This window comes from Chaetura pelagica, unplaced genomic scaffold (assembly GCF_000747805.2).
Source record: "Chaetura pelagica isolate M959 unplaced genomic scaffold, ChaPel_1.0 scaffold516, whole genome shotgun sequence".
Classification (NCBI taxonomy): Eukaryota; Metazoa; Chordata; class Aves; order Apodiformes; family Apodidae; genus Chaetura; species Chaetura pelagica.
This window is the reverse complement of record NW_009953654.1, coordinates 377932-386274: the sequence shown is the minus strand read 5'-3', so window position 1 is coordinate 386274 and position 8343 is coordinate 377932. Positions and strand designations below refer to the sequence as shown.

At 45.5% G+C, this 8343-nt stretch overlaps 1 protein-coding gene across 1 annotated transcript in view; it reads left to right on the top strand.

Moving 5' to 3' along the window:
• The first annotated feature begins 4951 nt into the window (after positions 1-4951).
• BZRAP1 (benzodiazepine receptor (peripheral) associated protein 1) overlaps positions 4952-8343 on the top strand; it is a 41734-nt gene continuing 38342 nt past the window's right edge. Inside the window, exons 1-3 of the mRNA XM_010000199.1 lie at positions 4952-5056; positions 5941-6024; positions 7356-7445. The gene's annotated coding sequence lies outside the window, so the exon portion shown is untranslated. The remainder of the gene's footprint in view (positions 5057-5940; positions 6025-7355; positions 7446-8343) is intronic.

Here is an 8343-nt window from a genome sequence, read left to right as displayed (position 1 = left end):
GTTGTGTTTTTTTTTTCTTGGCCTAAGCACTGGGCTCTGTTAAAACATCATTTGTCTGCTGGTCCTCTGTAGTCTTGCAGAGCACAGTTTCTGCTGCCTTTCTTTCAGAATTCTCATTTTTACTAGACATTTAGCCCAGAAGAACCCTCACCCTCTGGTGGCTCAGTGTCTGCAGAAACCTTTCAAAGCACTGTGCCCAGAGCATCCCAGCACATTGTTCCTACTGGGTCTCCCTCACCTGTTTACTTGCTGACACCTTAGCAAAAACTTACAGATTTGTGACGGTGGCTTGTTCCCCAATATCTGTTTGTTTGGGATTTTTTCAAGGATCTGCCTAATTTTTGTTGCAATTTCTATCCGTTTGCTTGGAACAGGTATCAAACGTACTGTGCTTCCACAGATCTCCACTGGAATACACCTAAAACTTGCCATTTGCCACCTTCCAGTGATTTTTGTATTATGGTGGTGTTGGAGGAGCGACACACTGCACACCTTGATTCAGTTACTGCTGTGCTGAAGCAGAGATTCAGTTCATGCCAGAGGGGGTTTTAGAACCTTTGGGTGAATATTGTCTGATCTTGGAGATTTGTTACTGTATCTTTTGTTGGTTTCCATAGTTGTTCTTGAAGACAGCTGGGTTTGAGAGAGATCCTCTGTTCTCTGTAATTTATTATTCCTGTCCTCAGGTTCCTCACCTTCTAAATTCCTCCATGATGAAGAGGAATGCACAGGCTTCTTTTTTCCCCTGTGCTCTGCCCTTATCTTCCTTGAATGGCCCTTCCTTCAACTGACCCTGCAGATTCTGTCAGACAAGAGCATGTATTATGGTCTTTCTCATGGGTGCTCTTTATTTCTCTGGCTCAGGAGAGTGTGTCCTCGTTGTCAAAATATTTTCTGACTGATAAATAGCAACAAAACTAAGCCTGACAGTAGTAGTGACAGGGCAGAAGGGAGGCTGTTCCTGAACACCCAGGCTGGATGAAATGGTGGTGCCATGCTGAGAGTGAAGTTGGCTCTTGGGGCAGTAACCACAGTTACTGTAATTAAAATAAACTTACTTCTCTGCCCTGCTCCCCAGCTCGGTGTGGCAGGGCAGTATTCCTCAGCTTTCAAAGAACTTTCTCAGAGTATAAAGAGCAAGCTTCTCCTCTAAATGTCATTGGAAAATCCTATTTTTCTGTTCTCCTGATTTCTCTACTTTATTTAGGGTTTTGGGGTGATGCTTATCTCTGCAAAATCATCATTTAGCAGGGATTTCTTTCAGTGATGGTGCTGGTTTAAAACAGCCTTCTGTTCTCCGCTTCTTGTTCCCCCTGCCCTTTCTGTTGTGTTGCTTCAACTTGTGTTGAGCCAGTGGAACAAGATGGATCTGAGTTAAAACAAACTAACCAACCCAGCCTTCCTCCCTCTTGCCCTGAAACCTGCCTCTGTTTTCTGGTCCAGCTCTGCCTGATGTTGCACAGAGCTGCTTTGGCACAGCGGTGGGAATGGGACATGGTTGGCTGGAAAATGCTGCATCAATTCTTCTGGAGCAGGATCACGGAAGGAAGGGACCTCTGGAGATCATCTAGTCCCATACCCTTCCCAAGCAGGTTCACTGCTGAAAAGAGTCTGGCACCATCCTCCTGATACCTGCCTTCTAGATATTTATAAGCAGCCTCCTCCAGGCTGACCAGCCCCAGCTCTCTCACCCTTTCCTCATAGGCCAGATGCTCCATCCCCTCATCACCTCAGTGGCCTGTGCTGGACTCTCGTCCAGTAGTTCCTTGTCCTTCATGAATTGAGGAGCCCAGAACTGGATGCAGTATTCCAGGTGGGGCTTCACCAGGGCAGAGTAGAGGTGGAGGATGACCTCTCTTGACCTGCTGGCCACACTCTTCTTAATGCAGCCCAGGATGCCACTGGCGTTGTGGGCCACACAGGTCCATTGCTGGCTCATGGTCATCCTGCTGCCCACCAGGACTGCTCCCCAGCTCGGTGTGGCAGGGCAGTATTCCTCAGCTTTCAAAGAACTTTCTCAGAGTATAAAGAGCAAGCTTCTCCTCTAAATGTCATTGGAAAATCCTATTTTTCTGTTCTCCTGATTTCTCTACTTTATTTAGGGTTTTGGGGTGATGCTTATCTCTGCAAAATCATCATTTAGCAGGGATTTCTTTCAGTGATGGTGCTGGTTTAAAACAGCCTTCTGTTCTCCGCTTCTTGTTCCCCCTGCCCTTTCTGTTGTGTTGCTTCAACTTGTGTTGAGCCAGTGGAACAAGATGGATCTGAGTTAAAACAAACTAACCAACCCAGCCTTCCTCCCTCTTGCCCTGAAACCTGCCTCTGTTTTCTGGTCCAGCTCTGCCTGATGTTGCACAGAGCTGCTTTGGCACAGCGGTGGGAATGGGACATGGTTGGCTGGAAAATGCTGCATCAATTCTTCTGGAGCAGGATCACGGAAGGAAGGGACCTCTGGAGATCATCTAGTCCCATACCCTTCCCAAGCAGGTTCACTGCTGAAAAGAGTCTGGCACCATCCTCCTGATACCTGCCTTCTAGATATTTATAAGCAGCCTCCTCCAGGCTGACCAGCCCCAGCTCTCTCACCCTTTCCTCATAGGCCAGATGCTCCATCCCCTCATCACCTCAGTGGCCTGTGCTGGACTCTCGTCCAGTAGTTCCTTGTCCTTCATGAATTGAGGAGCCCAGAACTGGATGCAGTATTCCAGGTGGGGCTTCACCAGGGCAGAGTAGAGGTGGAGGATGACCTCTCTTGACCTGCTGGCCACACTCTTCTTAATGCAGCCCAGGATGCCACTGGCGTTGTGGGCCACACAGGTCCATTGCTGGCTCATGGTCATCCTGCTGCCCACCAGGACTCCCAGGCCTTTTTTGCACAGGGTTGCTTTCTGATTGTTTGCTGAGGTACAGGTCCTCCTGTTGTAGATGTGGCTGTAGCTGGTACAGCCTGGAGGTGCTGATCAGGCCTACAGCCTGCTCTCTGGGCAAGGTCTCTGCCAACATCAGTACCCACCATGGGTAGTGCTGGGGTTGGAAAGTAGCTGTTCTGCAGTGTTTTTTACTGGGTGGTTGAACAGATTCCTTGCACCTGGCTCATTTGTTGAGCATCTTCCAGTCCCTGCTGGGAGTGAGGTGGCACAGCTCCAGGTCACAGCTCTCTTCATGATGTCTGCCAGGCTCTTTTATCAATTGCTTAATACAGTGCTGAGTCTGGGTTCTGCATAAAAATAACAGTAGATGAGCATGTGGCAGTGGCTGTGTCTTTGTTCTTGGGGGGGAGATTAGACCCTTGTGGGCAAACGTATAATTTTGTCATTTTTATAAGTTATCTGTAATTAGGAATGGCATCATTTTGTTTAGCTTTTTTTGCTGGGAAATAATCACAAACAAGGAGAGGAGTGTGACTTGTAAAGCACAGTGCGTGGTGCTTGCAGTGAGTATCTAATTTTAGCTCATGTCCACTTACATTCCTTGGGACCTAATTTAATTAAAGTTGATTAAAATGGAACATTTTCAGTTTGTGAGGGAGCATAATTTTGGAGGGGAGGTGTGAAATACAGATTTGTAACTTAGTATGTGCCAGGTGGTTTAAAAAACAGTCTCAGAAACATTTATGCATGGATACTGCAGAGATAAATGCTGGTATCACAGCAGGTCTGAAGGCTTCCAAGGGTGGGGTTTGGAGGGTACCATTGCTTGAGTGGAGGATCTCAAGATCTCCAGCTGCTCGTTGGTGACTTCCAGACTTCCCAGGGAACCTTATTTCATGGGTGGTAGGAGAAAGATTCGCATTGGAGGTGGTTTCAGAATTTCCCTTTAGCAGAAAATGTGAAACCCTCGATAACCTGGACTCGAGTATGATCTCTTAGAGTTTTCTGGCTTTCATCAGTGGAGCCACTAATATGGATGTAATTCAAACCTGTGGTTTTTGATCCTAAAATAGGTAAAAGAAATCACATCTTAGGTCTGGTGCTTAGACACTGTCCTAATGACTGACTGCAAGGGTGGCTCAGCCATAGGAACATAGGTCCCTCAGCACTGAGGTTGTTCCAAGTGAAGTGAGAAATTCCACTTCTGATGGGAGGTTGACCCAAAGTTAAAGGCTGGGATGGAGTAAAAAAATCCTTCTGCTTGCCCACTGTACAAGTTCCCTTTGATCTTAAAGATCTTCTGTCCCTAAAATGCATTTATCTTTAAATTCAGTGTTTAATCAAAGCTTGCTTTCTTCTGTTTACCTCAGGCCTTGCTCTGCTGCCAGGGATTGTGCTGGGCAGACAACGTCAAGTCAAATAGCAGTGGAGAGTACAAGTTTGGGGGATTAAAGGGGTGTTTGTCTGTAGCCCAAAATAAAAGGAATTTTCTTAGAAACCTGTGTATGAATGTGTACAGAAGAGTGTTTCCTTTCATCTGGTTTGGTGGCGACACAGAAGCCATAGTGTGTCATTTCAGTCCTCAGCTATCAGCTGAGGTGGGATGCTCCATTTCTTTGTATTTCTTGTCTGCTCTTTCCTTTCTTTAGATTCTGACATCTCTGATTTCTACTCTCTGCTGTTTGAGGCTTGTGTTCTTATCATCTTTTTATTGTGTTGGAAAGGGCCAGGAAAGGTGTTGCTGATGCCTCTCATGGAAAGCTTAGATGAGGCACAACTGGGAACTCAGGTTCCAGAGCTTTCTTGAGCCCACTGTTCATGTGGGTGCTTTAACCAAGCTGGGTTGGTTGGCCCTGATCTGGAGAAGACTTCCAGCACAGGTCTCTGGTGGCTGAGAGATTCCTGGTGAAGTGTTCACCTTTCTCCATGTCCAGAGGTGCAGTTCAGAGATCAGGGGTTTTCGTGTGGAGTGTTACTCTCCCAGGCAGCACTGCCAGGAGAACCTCTCCTCCCTCAGTGTGGGGTGCTCTGTAGTCCTGGCTGTTCCTGAGCTCTCTGGCATCTCACTGGCTTTCCAGGTGGAACTGGGTGTGCAACTGCTGGGACCTGCCTCTGAAGGACATGAAAATTTTCCTCCCAGAAATGCAATAAAAGACCAAGAGAGCAACCAACAGATACAGCAGCTGGTGAGTTGGGAACCTGGTTTTCGGTGAAGAAGTGCTGTACTTTTTCTTAGGGCTTTAACCCATGCAACCCAGGAAGAGATTTTGGGGACTTAAGTCTTTTTAAGGTGCAACTGCCCTGCAGAAGTGGGAAGCTTGGGGAAACAGTGGGAAAACACAAGACATTTGTGTGGGGAGTGTTGCTGGGTGACAGCTGCAGGGACTGGGCAGCTCTGGGGAGTATGTCACACTAAAATGAGAGGGAAACACACCAGTAGCTTCTGTGTTGTGTTTGGTTTAGTCTTACTTGAACTGAGAACACATCTGACTGACGTGGAATGTCATCACCTGATGCATGTCCTGAGAGGAATATGTCGTTTGTGAATGATGCTAGCAAACTAGGATAGTTCCCAGTGAGGTTTAGCAGTTCTTATCTGTCTGAGAAGCCAAGAGTGGTAGCAACTTACTGCAGATAAAAGTGCATAACCAGAGGATGTCTGCTCTCTCTTAGATGTCATTTAGATTAGAGCAGGAGCAAAGACAGCACAGCTGGTGCTTCAAGCTGCATATTTTGCACAGCTCTGTCTTTTTACCCCCTACATCCTGCCCCCATATTATTCTATACAAATAGGACCCATCTGTGCAAATGGGAATTGGAGAACTGTTTCCAGGAAAGGCAAGACTTGGGGAAGAAAGCAATATCTGATTCACTGTACATTTTTGTTTTGTTTCACTACCTTTTAAAAAAGAAATGTCCCTTGGTTTCTATATAGTTGATGTTTGTCACAAAGAGGTTTTCTTAAGAAAATAAAAATAGCTGATGCAGTATTGGGTCTGAGAAGCTGGACTTGAATTTGGGCTTGTAAGAATGCAGACTTACTGATCTACTTAATGTTTGTTTCTTACAGGAATCTGAACTCAAGAAAAAGCGCAAAAAATGTGAAAACCTTGAGCATGAAGTGAGGAAAAAGCATAAAAGATGCAAAGAGCTGGTAAGCGTTGTTCTTGCCTACATTTGTGAGCACAATGGTGGAAGAGGAGCTACATTGTTATGTGCCTCTTGGATTCTCATCAGTTTATCTTAATAAGGAAACACCAGTTCTTCTCCTAATTTGAACAGTGTCACAGATTTTGGGCTCCAGGCCTTGAGGTTGGAATTGTTTGTTTAACCTTTCAGGTAGCTGTGGGTTGAGTACAGGCACATAAATCCCTGGATGGAACTCTGTGGTGTTTGGTAGTTTGAGGAGATACTTGCCATTTGCACATGCACTCCAGACAAGTATTGAAAGATTTCTGCATCTTGAGATGCTAATTATACAAACTCATGGTCTTTTTCTGTACTTCTTACTGTTTTAATTAAATCTTGCCTCTGTTTAATTTTATGGAGGCTTTGCAGGTCATGTTACAGCATCTAGGTTTCTCTCTTCTGCTTCTACTTTGCTGAGCAGCACCGCATTAGTGACTGACAATGTATAGTTTCACCCAAGGTTACCTTCTGATGAAGGTAATGATCTTATGTCTTGCTCCACTCTCACTTCGGGTCAGTTCATAGTGCACAGCTCAGCCTCATTGTCTGTCTTAGAATAGGACATCTGAGGAACATGTTGGTCATTGGAAGGGACCAGCTCACCTTGAAGTACTGGGGCTTAGTTGTGTGCACAGGAATTAGCTCTTGGAATATTCAGAAGATATTTGATGATCCATAACCATCAGGATGGGGAAGTGTGTATATGTCTCTCTGAAGTTATGTAATAATGCAGCTATTAAGTTCCTGTCATGCTGTAGGAACTTGTTGCAGGTGGACTGGACCTGTCAGATTCAGTCAGTGTCTCTCCATATGTCTATGGTCTCTTGCCTGCTCAGAGACTGTGTTCATGCTGCTTTCCTAATGCCAGACTGAATCCTGGTCTCAGAGTCAGCCAGTTGCAGTCTAGAACTCTCTTTAGCATCATTCTTCCTAATAATTTTTCTTCCTTAACTGAGATTTGTCAAGAAGACACTGATCTAGAAGCAATGGTAAAACTTAATGACTTGTTGAAGGTGAAGCTCTAGAGAGCAGTATATAAATAAGGTGACACAAGCTGTGAAGCAAACAAGGAAATGTCTTTCCCCTTCTGGGCTTTGAGGCTACATAAAGGGCAAAAGAAACTGAAGAGTTCATCTGGCACAGGGCTGGTATCTGCCTGAGTAGTTCTGCATGCTGCTGCCTTCCACCCCACGAGCAGCATCCCATCAGCATCCTGCACCATCAGTCAACAGTCTGCAGAATAATTTGGGGGAGTCTAAGGGCCATGGTGTAGTAATACCTGCTCTTTCTGGACAGGAGATCCAGCTGCAGGAGGTACAAAGTGAAAATGCACGACTGGCTGAAGAGAACTTGCAGCTGAATGAGAAGACTGGATGGGCAGGACAGGTAAAAAAAAAACAGTCGGTTTGTTAGATGGAGCATTAGCTTCTCTAAATTGTTGCTGATGAGAATTTGCTCTCATGTGAAGCTTCCATTTTCCAGCTGAGTAACAGTCACATGTTGATCATGGTACCCCTCTGTCCTGCCTACCCCATGGTGACTGCCAGCAGAGCAGTTAACTGCTGTGCTTTTATGAGATGCTTTGTCCTTAAGTTACTGCTTGGTTTGCCTGTGGTAACTTGTTAATGAGTTAATAACCAAAGATGGATGGTGGTTGGTGGGGAGGGATGTGCCCCGGTCAGAGTGGTAGCAGAGCAGAACCCATCACTGCAAGTGGTACAAAGCATATGGTATGTTTGAAAGTCCTCAGTTACCTCTGACATTTTTTTTGTCATCCTGGAAAGGGGGTGTGGGTGGCTGATGATGGGGCAGGGGAAAGAGGCACACCTGCAATTTATAGCTGCCCTTGCCAGATGGAAAACCAAAAAAGCTTCAGGTCTTGGGACAAAGGCAGGATAGTGTTTCACTGTTCAGTTTGCAGAGCAGAATTCAGGAGAGGGTGGCTGCATGTTGGGGATTTGTGTTCTAGGGACACGTTGTGTGTGAGAATGGTGGAAGTTGGTCCTCCAGTGAAGATCCTCCATAGGTTTTCTCAGCTCCTTCTCTGGATAAATGTTATTATGCACAAGAGTTAGAAAGTAACGTGTCTGTCCCAATGTCAGTGTTGCCACCATGCATAAGACTTCCCACATTTTAATAATTATTCTAAGTGGAAATGTTTGCCTTTGCTTGATTATCTGCATTGCTAATAATCATCAAGCTGTAGTGCACTCTAGAACCAAAATAAATTGCTGAAATTTTTTGTAGTGAGTGGAGGATGTAAACATGATTTTAGCAGCCTGCT